The following is a 16,090-nucleotide window of genomic DNA, read 5'->3' on the forward strand; positions in this document are numbered from 1 at the left end:
TAGGAATGTAAATTGTATAACCTTTGTGACAATGAGTGGGGGGAGGTGGGGTGGGGGGGCTGCTGTAGCTGGTAATAGGAATGGTTTTTAGGGAGTACATTGGAGTTTCGAACAATAACCTCTATATTGATTCCTGGCGCTGCTGAATCACATGATGGTAGTCAAGGAAAAGCTGAAAGGTTTTTATAAGTTTTTTTGGCCATTAGAATGGTGAACTGTCGTGGCGAAACCACCAACTAGTCCATTTTCAGGAATAAAAAAAAAAACTATAACCTCTATATATATATAGGAGTATGTTATCCATACATCCTTTTTTTACTTCTCACACACCCTTATTAATTTATGTCCGTTGATCTTCTTCAATTTATCCGATCCGATGGCCGAAAAATAAAAAGGTGTGGGAGAAGTAAGAAGGGATGTGTGGATATCACACTATATATGGTTGGCATGAATGTCGATTGTATAATGTATGTTGTCGCTCTTCTTCAAATTAGGTTTTAAAAGAGAATTACGCTAATTTTTAGTTGAGAAATCTCCAAATTATAATCTTGAAACTATAAATTTGGCTTACTATATTTATACTCTTCGGATTTGGGGTGACTTTAAAAATTGGCTACGAATTTTTAATTTTTTTATATTGCACTCTAAGGTTGAAGTTGTATAAGTTTGTGCGTTTGGTCAGATGAATTGTTTGATTATTTATTAAATTGAGGATGTGGTGAGCTTGAGACTCTTATATGACTAACGTGTAAGTCATATTTATATCATATTAGAAAAGAACTCGTGAGTTTAATGGATGATTAGACGTTCAAATAGACAAAATATATTAAATGATACGGTTTCTAAAACCTCATGGTTCAAATAGACCAAGGGGAAGTGATTTCCGTACACACCATTTGTTCAATCTATGTTTTTGTTTATTTATGTCTTTTAAACTAATTTTTTAATCTAAACTAAAAAATAAATAAAAGAAGAAGAATGCTTTCAAAAAGAGTAAACGAGTGTGCAAAACTTATTTATGAAGAAAAATATACTCCTGAAAATACTATTAAACTAACTAGCATTATATTTGTAACTAATAGTCTCATTATATATCATCTCATTATGACAAACATTATGGCCTTTGTTTTGTCATTATACCGATACAAAAATAATTTCATATACTTTTACTAGGGATATGCTATTTGTCCAAGTTCCCTTGAGCTTGATCTTTATTGTCCAAGTTCCCCACTGGGCATAACTCAAATTAATATCACTATTATTATCTAAATAATCAGATATCAAATCATGATGGTAGATGATTTCGTACGCAAACAACAACAAAATATACTCATTTCAAATAAGTAAACATGCTTCTAAATTAGTTATCGATTCCTCATTTATTTCTTCCTATTTACCTTGGAATTTCAATATTTCAAATTGGATTTTCCAAGAAATTGACTCTTGTTTTCTCCTTGACAAAAGTCTAAATTATATAAAACTCTAGTAAACAAGAGAATTAAAAAAAAAAAAAAATATATATATATATATATATATATATATCTACTAATTAATAAAACACTGATTGTCAACCAAAATCCTATGAAATTACTAGTTTAATCCTCTAATTAAATCAGAACATGAATAAGCAATATGGGGCAAAAATGTAATTTCACACAACCAAAATTTTCTATTTTTTTTTTCAAAACATCACCTACGTGTAATCCTAACATATCTCTAATTAAAAAAAAAAAAAAACAACTTCCCACTTCCACATTCTCTATCACTCTCTTCTTCTCTTCTTCTATTTCAAAAACAAAAAATAAAAAACTTTATCACACATTTTATGTGTGCGCATATGCTAGTGTTTGTGTGTGTGTGTATATATATATATATATATATTATGAGAGGAATTGACTCTACTAACCATTCTGAGAGAATTTAAAAATAAAAAAAATAAAAAAACAAAGAAAAAAACAAAAACAAAAACCAGCCCAACCCGAACTGGACGGTGAAGCCCAACCTGAACTGAACGGTGAAGCCGAAACCTATAAATGTAATGGAACCCTGAACCTCCGCCTCCAAGTCGAACAATCGATTCCGTTATCAAATCCCTAAAGAGCGCGATCGATCTGCAACCTCAGAGAGAGAGAATATGGCGTGGCATCAGGGTCAATGTTAAGGGTACACGCCGAACCCTACATGCCGGAGTCGATGCCAGCGTGGGTGTCCGAACTTTTAGAGGATCCTCCTATGGAAGAAGTAGCTCCTGGAGGATATACGCCATTGCTTCTCCCGGCAGGTGAATGATTCGAACCCAATCTCTCTCTCTCTCTCTCTCTCTCTCTCTCTCTCATAATCTTTTTACTTTTAATGTTCTTGCAGGATTCATACTTAATGTATCTTGGATTGGCATTGAATGACAAGGTAAATTTGGGATTCTTGATACGTCGACTTAAGCTGTTTCTAAAGCACTTCCCTAAGTTTCAATTTTTAAAAGATACGAGGATAAACAAAAATACCCCCTTTTGCTGCTTCTAAGAGTGCTAGAGAAGCTTCTGTCCATGCACTGAAATGTCTGTATGAGGTTGATGACAATGTCCCCACTCTTGGTCTATTCATTAAAAGATTTTCAAGTCAAATGATTGCTCTTGCTGGCGACATTGACACTTCCGTAGCTATACCTGCAGCTGGCCTGGTTAAACAGCTACTAAGGTGACTGCCTTTTTCTGGAACTCGTTAAAAATTACTAGTTCCCTGTTTTTGCAAAAGCTTAATTTTCTCTATGCTGCAGACACCAGCTTCTACCACCAGAGATCAGGCATGGTATAGAGGCTCAGAAGTCCAATATCTCCCAACCTGGTGCAGAAGGTTTGACCCTCTCCGAACTCTATTGCTTGTGGATTTTTTTTATTGTCTTCTTGTTGGAAAATTTCAAATTATCTCCCTAATTGGGAGCAGCTGAGCATGGAACCATTAATTTGGGTTACATTTGGGGAGACTATATATGCTTGGGCGTCGATTCTAAACTGTGTCATGAACAAACGTACACCAGCTTAACCTATAACAAGTTCTTTCGATTAAGTCGGAATGTGTACCTCACCATGGCTGGTCTGTGGTCGGCCTGGGAAGAAATGTTCCGATGGCTAAAAGTGATTATTACCTGAAGAATATATACACTGATTTTTGACTTCCACTCTGACAGCTTGATTTTTGACTTCCACCCTGACAGCTTTCAGATTTGCCGGAGGAGGCTCAGAGGTAGAGACAGCCACTCGTCTAGCGTACCAGTCTTCCAGTGCTGGTGGCTCGGTGTCTAGCCTCGTAATGGGTTGGGACACTAGTCCCAACCCTTAGATGTTCCGAGTGAGGTGCTGTAAATCGATTACTACTGGCACTCAAGCAATGGCCATAGGCACATGTCAAAAATAGTAAGCATCAATAAATAACTTCAGTTGAAAGAAAAATATATTACTTTTGTTGTTTTCTTGTAAATATATGATAATAATTATGTTCTGGGTCATTATTTATGCAGCATAAACCTTGGTTGCTTGTGCATAAATTATAAATCCGATCTTATCGACTTGAGTTCCCGGGCAAACGAAGCTGCTTATGTTACCATTGAAATTGCAAGCTGTAGAGAGCTGAGCACACAATTAGCAATCAACTCAAAACCCATCAAAGATTTCACACCGACCAAAAGAGAAAAACCTACATTTTTTGCTTTCTTCAGCTTCCCGCCATTCGGTCCTTGCTCCTTGCACATCTGAGCAATGACTGTTGTCGAATTTCCTCTTCAATCTTACACCGGAATTTTCTGCATTCTGCTGTTCTTCCGATTCCTTCTCTTTACTCTGTCTCCGAGTTGCTCAGGTGGCTCTGGAATATCTCTGTCAATATGGGTGGCTTAGCTAGATCGATGGCTCCCTATTTAAACACAGCAAAGAAAGTAGTCCCATAAGCTCAAATCCCACCTGAGTTTCAACTAATTTCTGCCGTTGAGGCAATCAATAAGCAAATTTCAAATTTCAAACATTACGAATTAGTGTTCTTCTACACTATGAACACCTAAAAATACCATCATCATGGCACACTGAGCGGTGTTCTACACCGTCTGATCGGTCTCATACACCACATGGGTCATTTGTAAGCGTTTGCACTCAATACATGTTCGTACCCTAGAAAAAAAAAATGCCAATTTAAGCTCTTTTAACTCAGATCTGAGATAATATTTTTTACTGAGACCAAATTTGTAAAAAGCTCAAATCTTTACCTGCAGACGGGATCGAACTTTACCTGAAGAGCATTATCCAAAGTGTTTGAGAGCTGAGGCGAAGTGAGCTATGGAATCGGACCCTCTCATCAAAAGCAACAAGTCCTCCTTCCTCGCTCTCACATGTTTTGTTTCTCCGCCACTGTTTTCCTACAAAAACCTCCAAATTCACAACCACAGTAGACTGACCCATTTATATACACATGACAAATACAGAAAAATGTCTCCTATAAAACAATCTTGACGCAAAAATGACATTCGGGTACATAACAAAAAGTTAACTGAAACATCTAGTTCGCTAAGATTCCAAGTCCAATTATTTTTTCGGCCAGAGATTACAAGTCCAATCGAGGGGAGATTAAGAACAAATTACAAACCCGTGAAATACAGAGCTGTTGCACGCAAAGGTTCCGAAACTGTTTAAGAATGGACGCATCTGGCAAACCTTTACAGATTTGTTGAAGCAAAAACAGAAACCACAGCTCCGGTAGTAGAATACAAACCTTGAGCACAGCAAATATTTCATTACACTAGAACTGAAGTTTCCAGTATTCAAGGCAATCAGAATTATAAAGCATATAAGCATTTTCTTTGAGACAAAGTACTACTTTGGTTCTCAGGTATTTTTGAAAAAAGTGGGTGTCAAAAAAAGCTAGGAGTTTTTTGTGTTTGGTAAATTTTCAACTTCAGCTTTTTTTTCATAGTTTTGGATGAAAAAACAAATCCAAAAAACAAAAATAGCAAAAGCTAGCTTTGAAAAACCTGCTTTTTTTGCTTACACAGCTTCTGCACAAACCTAATTTGCAAGAGGTGCTGAATCCTTTAATGAAACTTTCAAATACCCAACATGACGTTAAACAATTAAATAAAGTACCCATAATACCAACTGGAAGACGTCGCCAACTTCAATTAGGAGATCGTCCTCGTTGACTCGGCCACAATGTCGTTCGCTCCCAGCTTCAACAATCACCGTTATTGACCTTGGATTCCAGACCCTACGACATCGTTTATGTCTCTGTCCTTTCACCCATCTCTCGTTCGTCCTCTCTCACTTCCACGCCGACAAAATCGCGTCGACAAACACCACCATCTTTTCTGGCAATAACCAGACTTATATTTAGATTCGGTTTTGGCATCGCGGACTTGCCTAGATTTCCCAAATTGCACCGCTTACAGGAGACGGATCTTCGTATTTCTGCAAATTAGGAGAGGCCAGATTGCCCAGACGGAGAAAATGAGGAAGAAAAATGCAGGGAGACAAGTGAGAGAGATTGAGGAACAACCCATCAAAGACAACATTGTCATGGCATTGGCGCATTCGGAATCCATGGAGATGAAAATAAAAAAGAAGACGGAGCAGAAAAAATAAGAACTAAGAAAATTGGGGTCGTGGGGGAGACTTCCAGAGAGATTTTTTTGGTTTTTGGAAAAGTCTAGTCGATGCAGATAGAGAAAATAAAGGGGGAATACTTTAAAGAGAGTATTAATAAATAAAATTATTATTCTTTATTTTTTGTCAAATATAAATAAAATTATTCTTATTTTATATTTAATATCATACTCATTTTTGTCATTTGACATAGTCACAACAGCTTTATATAAAAGTTTACCAAACACCCTTACACTTAAAAACACTTTTATAAAAAAAACTTACCAAACACTCAACTACTTTATTTTACATCTGTTTATTCTCACAGCATAGCAGAAGCAGTTTTTTTAAAAAGTACAGCAATACCAAACTAGTCCTAAGTTTTGAAAAAATACCATATAACAAGCAAACAAAAAAACACAGTTAACCACCTTCTCATGCCTCTTCAATCAGTGAAGGTACGGTATATTCAATCAGTGATGGTACTTTTGTTTTGTCATCAATGAACTTACTTAGAAGGAACAGGTAATTCTTCATCATGGCAAGAGTTATATCTCGTCTGTTGTGTTCAGCTACTTCCTGGCAAATCGACATAAATCAACATGCAGACTTGTGGCCGGAAAAGACACAAAAAAAAAAAATCAGATTAATTCTCCAAAACACGCTTTGTCACAACATTTTTGCTATGATGTCGTCCCTAAGCCTGACACCACCAGCGTCTACAGGCCAAAAATGTATCATATCAGAACCAAGACATATTTAGGCTGCAGAAAATCATAGTAAAATAACACAGCACAAGGAAGAGATGTGTAGTTCAACCAAAGAAGGAAGACTGATGAACCAATTAAAACCGCACACAGGGAACAGAAAAATCAAAAGGTGAGAAGAATTTTAAACGATAACAAGAAAAGCATGGATCACGCCATGACTTTGAAAAAAAAATACATATTAAAAAAAGTCAGCATAGCCTGTGTAGTCATCATGGGCTAGCTTATGTTGCTGATAAATAACAAAACTATATGCTTATCCAACATTAGAGGGTATATGGGCGGTATGCATGGTCAGTTGAGCAGTCATATTCAGTATATTTAGGATTTAACCATTGTCAATCCAGTGCACGCATACCATACCAGATGATTTCTGCGTATATATCTTGCTGTGCTCCTGTTGTCATTGATCAAGAGAAGGCCAATAATCTGGAAAGATAACCACAACTTAGCACAAACAAATCTAAATTACGGGTTGTAAAACTAATTTAAGATTATGACCGGAAAATGTTGCTATCCAACTCTATCTTTACAGCTAGGGAAGGCAATACGTGCAACGTATCTACCTGCATAGCATGTCTATGAAGCTGAATGCTGTGCAGCAGAACCAGGCCCTGCTTACCTTGAAAGAAGATTGTCAAAGAGCCATCCGCAACCATCTGAAAGAGCAACTGAAGAGAATCATCCTCAAACAAACTTTGTGCTGCCAAAGGATGGTTTGCCAGTGCCTTCATAATATGCACATCATTTCCCCTCTACCCGCATAATTATAGGTTAGAAACAAAAAGAAAGTTAAAAACATACCATGAACCGATAACATAACAAACACAAGAGCACAGTAACGTACAAGCAAAGACTAAGTTCAGTATGAAAAAAAATGTCATGGACTACTACTGGCTGTAGTTCAAATATGTGAAATATACACCTCAAACAGGGGGAAAAAATACAGATGTTAGAATAACAGCAAATCCTGGCATGTTCAAATAATGTCAGGATTCAAAATGCTACAAGGTTATACTTGTACCAAACACAACATAATAGCAGTTAAGCCTATTGTGTTTTCAGAATCAAACTTTGCATACATCCATGATCCATGTGTAACAAGCATGTATGGTTTTGTGTACCATTAATTAAAAGCTACCTCAAGCTGACGGACTTGACCAGCATCACCGTCATAACCTTTATCAGCTGTAAATAGTTCATCACGATCAGTAGACTTTTGGGCTGTTGGAGACATGTTGGCCAATATTGCAGACCAGGCAGCAATAGGGGGAAACTGTTCCATTTTCTACCATTTTTCTCAAAACAGTGGCATGCAGGAATATGTAATCCGGCTTTGGCAAGATGAAAAGACAGATCAATCAGTGTCTCCTTCTCTAACAAGTTCTGTTTTGTTTTTGCATAAGCCTTCTCAAGCTAGCCACTGAACACGAAACCTTTTGACAAGACTCGTTAGGAGCTCGTTCATAACATATTTCATAGGAAAATTTTCCGTCTTCACGTGCTGCTCATGCAACTTCCATGCATCACTTAGTCTATGCTCATCAATTACATTCTGTATGTCCCCAGTTAATTTAGCCGGATCTTGAGCCCGGCCTGGACCAAGATTGTTCCCACCACAGTCGAAAAGCAGGTTCCTTTAACTGCAAGTCTAACTGGTAATCCCAAAACATCTTGTAAACTCCACTTGGCCAACGAAGAAAACCCAAAAGAACACAGAAACCGGCCCGGCATTTGAACAAGCTCGAACCTGAGGATTCCGAGAACATATAGAGCAGAAAGGGAAACCCAAGTTGTCCAATGATGGATGAATTTCTTCACAGAAAAGAATCTTAACCACAAAAACATTTACCACTCAACTCCTAACTTGCCTATTTCTAACTTGAGGAGCAAGTAACCAAAGAAATTGAAGTGGCCAGCTTCGTTGAGGCATTTAACCAGGCAGCTGGTGGTCGAACTGAGGTTGAAAGGAGAAAAGCGTTTTACTGGGACGTGCAGGGATACGTTCAAGTTAATTTGGCGTCAGCATGTCGGGCGGAGTCGGATAAAAAGAGCCTGGAAGAAGAAAGGGAGGAAAGTTTGAATATTTAACGTTACACAGAGGTAGAGAGGGAGCTGTGGAGAAAATTTTAATTGTGATCAGAATACAATTGGTACATCACGTGTTTTAATAGAAGTGATGAAAAATTTTATTTTTTAAGTTATTAGCTTTTTAGTACACATATTCCATCATTTGTATAATGACACGTGATGTACCACTTGTACCAGTCATACTGAAAAATCTTTCGGAGCTGAGGAAGTGAGGGGGCGAAGGAAAGAAGTCGGGTCGGTTTTGCAAACAAAGAAAAACGGGTTCTCTATTGGGCCTTTTCATGGACACGTTCGACCGGTGGGCTGCTTTATTCTTTGGTGTAGTTGGTTTGGTTTGGTTTAATAAAAGAGAATGGGAATTGACTTCCGCTTGCACCAATTTTTCCGAGTATTTATTAATAATAGCTAAAATGTAATACTTAATTTCATAAATATCATTTTTTTTAATAAAATATTTCAAATATAGCAGAAAAATCACTTAAAAGATCAAAATACCCTCAAAATTAAAACCAAATAAACATAAGAAACAAAACCCTATTAGAAGTTCAATCGTTCCAAAGAAATCCAAAACTAAAATTGAATTTCTAACATGATCAAAATAACGGACTTGTATAATGAAAAGTGTGATCGATTCATGGCATCCATTCGCTTTGGATATAAGAATTGGGACGAGTTGAGATCAACAATTTAGAACTTACAAATAAGTGTTGTAGATTAATTAGATTGACGGGGAAGAGGAGAAAGAATAAAGTTGGAATGATCCTCTTGTGAATTAGATTGGAATTTGATTCCAATGAGTTAGAAGCCTCAACCAGTATCATGTCTGCTAAATTGATTGAACAAAACATACTCTTTTAGGACGATCTTGTATCAACGGTAACGATTGAGTTTCAGACATGAGCGACAAAATTTTAAGTCCATACTCCATTAGTTGATTGTTGAATAACACCCGCAATTGCTCTACAACGTTTATCAACTCCCCTTGCGGCCCTGCACTTTGAACAAAGAAGTAAAGGAGATCTATTCAAGGGTTTTGACTTTTCCGTGTAATTAGGTTTTGGATTTTTAGGGCATTTAGGTCTATTCACATGGGTTTTCTGCTACATTTGAAAGCTTTTATAAAAAATGACATTTATGAAATTGAGTGTTAAATTTTAGTTCTTAATGATAAGAACTCAAATTTTCCTTCTCCCTCCATCTACATTTTTGTTTATTTATGTCTTTTAAATTGTTTTTTTTTTTTTAATTAGGCTTTGCTCTCTCCCCCCCTTAGTGTGATAATATCTTTGTTCAAAAAAATTAAACCTAAAAAGAATGTTGTAGAAAGACTAAATGAGTGTGCAATATTTTTGTAACTAATAATCTCATTATATATCGTCTCAATATAACAAACTATAGTGAAATCTTGTTTTTTCTATCAATAAACAAGGTAGCGGGTGCCCAACCCACCTGGGGGGCTGCTGAGCCACAAATTCCCGCGGATTCTCTAAAAATATCTCTAATTTCTTTGTTTAGGGCTCTCCATAAGCTAATAATGAATGCCGAGATCAAACGACATCATGTACTATGGTTGGAGGGACCTTTTATGTCTACTCTTCCCTATGATATTATAGGTTCAAAGAAGTTAGTTTTCGATGCTGCTTTGCACTTAACTGAAGGCACCAAAGGTGATGTTGCCATGGTATTTATGTGTGGAAAGTGGAATGCGGGCGCTGGTCAAGTTTTAGAGGTTGTCCAGGAAGGCATCTTTCTCCCCCAATTGCCAAGAGGATTCATCTCGCTGCCTTTCCCATCAAGAGTCATAATATAATTCGAAAAGAAGGAAGACATGTCAGAAGATACCGATGCCGATGGTGGTTACATTCCACGAAGCAGAGGTGAAAGTCTTATACGAGACGAGAGGGCTAAAAGCTTTGAATTTTAACCAGGCTTACTCCGCTTTTACATCTATGTTAGTTTCACAACGAATCTAGAAATGTTAAGCAAAAAAACACGAGAAATGGGGCGCCAGATGTCCATCCATATAGAAAGGCTGCTACGCGGATTCTTCCTCATAGGAATTTCATCCATGCCTCTTTCTACTCACCTCGGACTTTCAATTTTGTTATAAGTGGCGAACGTTGTGTGCAAAAGGTGCAGTAGCATATGGCCCCGAATTTCCGAGAGCCCGCAAAATTTTTCATCCCCCTATAGAAGAAGTAGCCAGCGTGGTTGTTGGAACTTGTTCAGGATCCTCCTATAGAAGAAGTAGCTCCTGGAGAATATACGCCATTGCTTATTCCCGCAGGTGAATGATTCGGACCCAATCTCTCTATCTCTCTCTCTCAATTTTTTTTACTTTTAATGTTAGATTTAGCTTCCGTTTATATGTATTATTCATTAATTAATATTATATTTTTTCATGCTAGCTCAATTGAATTGTTCATAATTCACGTGCTAATATTTCTCTATTGAATTGTTCATTAATTAATATTATATTAATTAAATTAGCCGGATCTCGAGCCTGGACCAAGATTGTTCACGCCACAGTTGAAAAGCAGGTTCCTTTAACTGCAAATCTACCTGGTAATCTCAAAACATCTTGTAAACTCCACTTCGGCAACGAAGCTGAGATAAGTTCAAGTTAATTCGGCGTCGGTATGTCGACGGAGTTGGATTAAAAGAGCCCAGAAGAAGAAGAAGAAGAAGAAGAAGCAGCGGAAATGTTTTAAGGGGTTCTCTTTTGGGCCTATCCATGAACATTGTAATCTAAACAAAACTCCATTAAAATCAAACCAAGCCCAGTGCTAAACCCGTTTTGCTTTCTTTGGGACAAATATCATCCTTTGAACTTGATCTTTATTTTCCAAGTTCCCTACTGGGCATAACTCAAATTAATGCCACTACTATCTAAATAATCAGGTATCATATCATCACGGTAGATTATTTTGTACATGAACAAAAAAAAAAAAAAAATTCTCATTCTAAAGAAGTAAACATGCTCCTAAATTAGTTATTGATTTCTCATTTGTTTCTCCCTATTTACCTTGGAATTTCAATTTTTCAAATTAGATTTTCCAAGAAATTGACTCTTGTTTTCTCCTTGACAAAATTCTAAATTATATAAAACTCTAGTAAACAAGAGAATGAAAAAAAAAATATATGAGAGGAATTGACTCTACTAACCATTCTGAGAGAATAAAATTAAAATTAAAATAAAATACCAAGCCCAATCCGAACTGGACGGTGAAGCCCAACCCGAACTGGACGGTGAAGCCCAACCCGAACTGAATGGTGAAGCCAAAACCTATAAATATAAGGGAACCCAGAACCTCCACCTCCAAGTCGAACAATCGATTCGATTATCAAAAATTCCTCATCAATCGATCTGCAATCCCAGACAGAGAACGCCATGGCGTCAGGTTCAACATTAAGGGCAGACGCCAAACCCTACAAACTTGTGTATGTGCTTGAAGGTCGCTCCGTCAGACCTGCACGTGTGCCGCCGTACACTTTCCCGGTTAGTGACGGTACAAGTAAACCAGCGCCACCGCAACCACCGTCGCCGACAAATACTGAGCCTTGGCCTGGTGATTGATTCTGACCCAACCTCTCTCTAATTTTTTTTCTATTTAATTCTATTTATGATGCTGGATTGTTTTCTATTTTTCTATATACAACATCATACATATATCTAAAATTAATTAATTAATATTTTTTTTAATCTTTTCATGCTAGCTCAATTGTTCATAATTCAGGTGGTAATATTACAAAAGATAATAGTTATTTTTTATTAGTCAGTAATCACTTGAATATATTCTGGTATTGTCCTTTTAAGTCAATGTGGTAGGCAACCTTACCATTGCTCAGCCTCTTTGTAGAGTGAGCAAGGTTAAGGACGTTCCCCGACCTTCACAAAACGGGGAGCCTTTTTGGCTTGGGTCGAACTTTGTTCTTTTTTAAGTGAATCCTTAAATGAAAAATCATTATGTACTTAAATAAAGATTTGAACAATCATTTGTCACAACAGATGTAAAAAAAGAACGGGAGTTCATAAGGAAAACCATTTGCACCGCTTTGTCCGAGGTATCTAAGGAAGCCGACGCAAGGTTTGTGGATTCTGTCAGTGCACCTGACCCTCGTAAAATGGCTACTGAAGTTGAGGTTGTGCTGTTTAAATACTGGAGTTTCAACGATACTTCGAAACCAGTTGGTCAAAAGTATAGAGTTCTAGTCGGTGCTATGGTTCTACCCGGGGACAAAGATTTGCGCAGAGACCTTCTTCTTGGAGAAGAGTTGGCCAACCTGTCCACACTTGAACTGCATGTGAAGTACCCGTGCCGCATGTTTATCTAGGGCACATTTTTATCTGATAAAGGTAAAACAATGACTGCATCTGCATGCAATATCTTCGATCAATCCCTTGGAATTCTAGTTGTGTTATGGTACTTGTATCACTTGATAAAGTGAAAGAATAAGTCTCTTTGTGCTTCTTTGACATCTTTTATAGTTTTACTCTCTACGCGATGTATTTATTTTTTTCTTTTTGAACAAACGATATTAAGGGAGGGGGTGGGTTTAGCCTCACAATGGGTAAGCAACAGTGTGGTTCAAATTCGCCTTTGGCGAGAATCGAACCTTAAACCTATCACTTACAAGTGAAAAGGAATACCATTAGACCATAATACTAAGTAGCCCAATGTATCAAATTTTAAACATAAAATAAAGGGTAAATTACATTTTCATACCTCAGGTTTGGGGTCTATTTCAATTCCTTACAATATCTTCAAAACATTTCACTTTCATACCTTAAGTACTATTTTATTTCAAAATAATACCTCCGTTACATTTTTCATCCATTGATCTGTTAAATGCTAACGTGACTACCACATATATGCCACGTGGCTGCCAAATGTCTGCCACGTGGCAAATAACATAATTTTTTAATTTTTTTTTTTAAAAACTGAATTTTCTCAAAAAAAGAAAAAAATAAATTGAAAAAAAAAAAAAAATGAAATGAAACCCACTATCCCTCCCCCCCCCCCCCCCCCCAGCGACCCATATCCCTATCCCTAACCCAAAACCCAAAAAAAACCTGCAACAGCAAGAAGAAGAAGAAAAAAAAACACCTGCAGCAGCAGTAGGAGGAAGAAGAAGAAGAAGAAGAGGGAGGAAGAGGAAGAAGAAGGAAAAAAAAACCCCAAACCCAGTTCGTCCCCCCTCCCCCGTGCGACCCACCTCCCTCCCCCCCCCCCCCCCCCCGCGCCGCGCAACCTCCCCTCTGGCGTCACGCGACCTTCCCTCCTTCCCGGCCCCCCTTGGGTCAGGATCTCGTGATTTTCAGTAAGGGTGGGTTTTGAAAATACTTTGAATTGGAGATGATTTTTGGACTGGTTTTGTGGTAGATCCACCTAATCTCGGGTGGAATTTTTGTGGGTGATGGGGGATGGGAGAAAGGGGTGGCTCAGGTGGGAGAAACTGGGGCTTTTTTTTTCCTCCCTCTTCTTCTTCTTCTTCTTGCAAGTTTTTGGGTTCTGGTTTAGGGTCACTAAGGGGGGAAGGCACTGGTTTCGATTTTATTTTTATTTTTCAATTTTTTTCTTTTTGAGAAAATTTAGGTTTGTTTAAAAAAATATTTTATTTACCACGTGGAAGACATTTGGCAGTCACGTGGCATATATGTGGCAACCACGCCAGCATTTAACAGATCAATGGATGGAAAATGTAACTGACACACCCCGACCCAGAAAGTCCACTTGGACCCTGAATCGAGCTGTGCTGGCCGACACCTGGAAGGTGACGAAGCCATAAAATGTGATAGTGTATAAAAAGTGAATGAATTTGAATCTAAAAGTGTCTAAATACCAGAGTGCGCTACGAGTGGGAGCGAACCCATTTCACACGCGATGTCAGAGCATAAGTAAGGTACAGTAATGTGGGTAAGAATCATACCCTCAAAAATATCCATCAATACTAAGATTCGCCACATATTCTTGTTGATACAAACTCAGCTGCTAAAACCTGGAGGGCACCAAACAAAAGGTGCGAGTAAGCAATAAAACCAAGCTTCCCAAAGTTACTACCTCTCTAAAAGTAATGCCCCTAAATGTAAAATCCGTATCGTTTTCCATAAGACAGTACAACATATATACATATATCCAAACCATACTCATAAATGACCAAAACCACGGTTTGCCATCAAATCCACCATACATTAATGAGTAGGCCAAATGAACTAAATCAATACAAAGTGATATATCAGTCAGAGTCATCTAAAATGACATGTACAACTTATCCGTATCTCATCAATCATGGCTAGCATATAAGTCGGAGTCACCTATAGTGACCTATACGACTTACCCATATCTCATCAATCCTGGCTAGCATATAAGTCGGAGTCACCTATAGTGACCTGTACGACGGCTAGCATATAAGTCGGAGTCACCTATATTGACCTGTACGACTTACCCATATCTCATCAATCCTGGCTAGCATATAAGTCGGAGTCACCTATAGTGACATGTACGACTTATCCATATCTCATCAATCCTGGCTAGCATATAGCTCAATAAGTATACCTGCACACGAGTCGGAACCACCTAAAGTGGTCTGTACGACAGGCCTGAGTGTAATACATATAAACGCTCTAGTGCTACGATCACGTGAAGGCTGGGCGAATAATCGCGGGTCACCTACGAGTCGGAACCACCTAAAGTGGTCTGTACGACAGGACTGTGCACCTACCTTGGATCCAAGGTGAGCGTAAAGTGCGGAAGGTGAACATCACGTGAAGGACTGTGCCCTGGCCACGGGCGGGAGCACTAACACCGGGGTGCAGGTTTATGAGCTCTCAATGCATCTCGATATAACATGTGCAACTCATAGCAACCAGTACGACAATATCGAAGTTGCCTAACTCATAACTGTAGTCATGCTATAACGCAATTGATTCAACTAGTACCATAAACTCACCTGAACTTACCTGGGTGTCCTGAGTTCACCTTTGCACTTGAAAGCATTCCCAATAATTATATGCAAGTAATATACATATGGATATATCATGATGCAATCTACTACTCAACCATGTCGTAGCATTTTCAATTATAAACAATATGGTGTGAAGTGTACAATCAGTAACGCCCTACTCCCAAACTACTTATTTTCAGGGATAATTATCCATGACAACCCAATTAACTCTAATTTAACTAACTAATTCACAAAACTAAAACTTGTCTTTACCAATTTCCTTCGCATTACTCAATTTCCCAAGCAAGGCTTTTGTCTCAAATATTTTATGGCTGCATCTAACGTCTCGTTAGACTGCCTACGTACCCTAAATAGGGATCAAGCCATTCGTAGTTCATATATGTACTTCAAGCATTCACAATAATTATATGAAGATAATATACCTAATCAATTTAAAAGTGTCGATAGAACTCTCAATAATATGCACAATAAAAAGGAAAAGATCCACTCACCTGGAGTCCACGCTATACTTCTCTAGCGCACGCATCGAGGCGTCCTGAATGATCGGTCTCTGTGGCCAATTATCAAATCACATCTCAGAACTCTTATTCGTAGAATACGTAATTCACATAAAACACAACCTCAACGACATTCTAAAATAGTTTG

General features: G+C 37.9%; 1 long non-coding RNA gene across 2 annotated transcripts; it reads right to left on the bottom strand.

Moving 5' to 3' along the window:
• Window positions 1-3,531: 3,531 nt before the first annotated feature.
• LOC137741357 (uncharacterized) lies at window positions 3,532-4,793 on the bottom strand. 2 transcript variants are annotated; one of them, XR_011069287.1, is made up of 4 exons: window positions 4,630-4,793; window positions 4,276-4,402; window positions 4,058-4,157; window positions 3,532-3,906 (listed from the first exon to the last, which is right to left on the bottom strand). It is a non-coding gene; the product is annotated as an uncharacterized lncRNA (long non-coding RNA). The 2 variants fall into 2 exon arrangements; XR_011069286.1 differs by having other exon boundaries at window positions 3,532-4,157.
• Between the last annotated feature and the right edge of the window lie 11,297 nt (window positions 4,794-16,090).

Source organism: Pyrus communis, chromosome 8 (assembly GCF_963583255.1).
Source record: "Pyrus communis chromosome 8, drPyrComm1.1, whole genome shotgun sequence".
NCBI lineage: Eukaryota > Viridiplantae > Streptophyta > Magnoliopsida > Rosales > Rosaceae > Pyrus > Pyrus communis.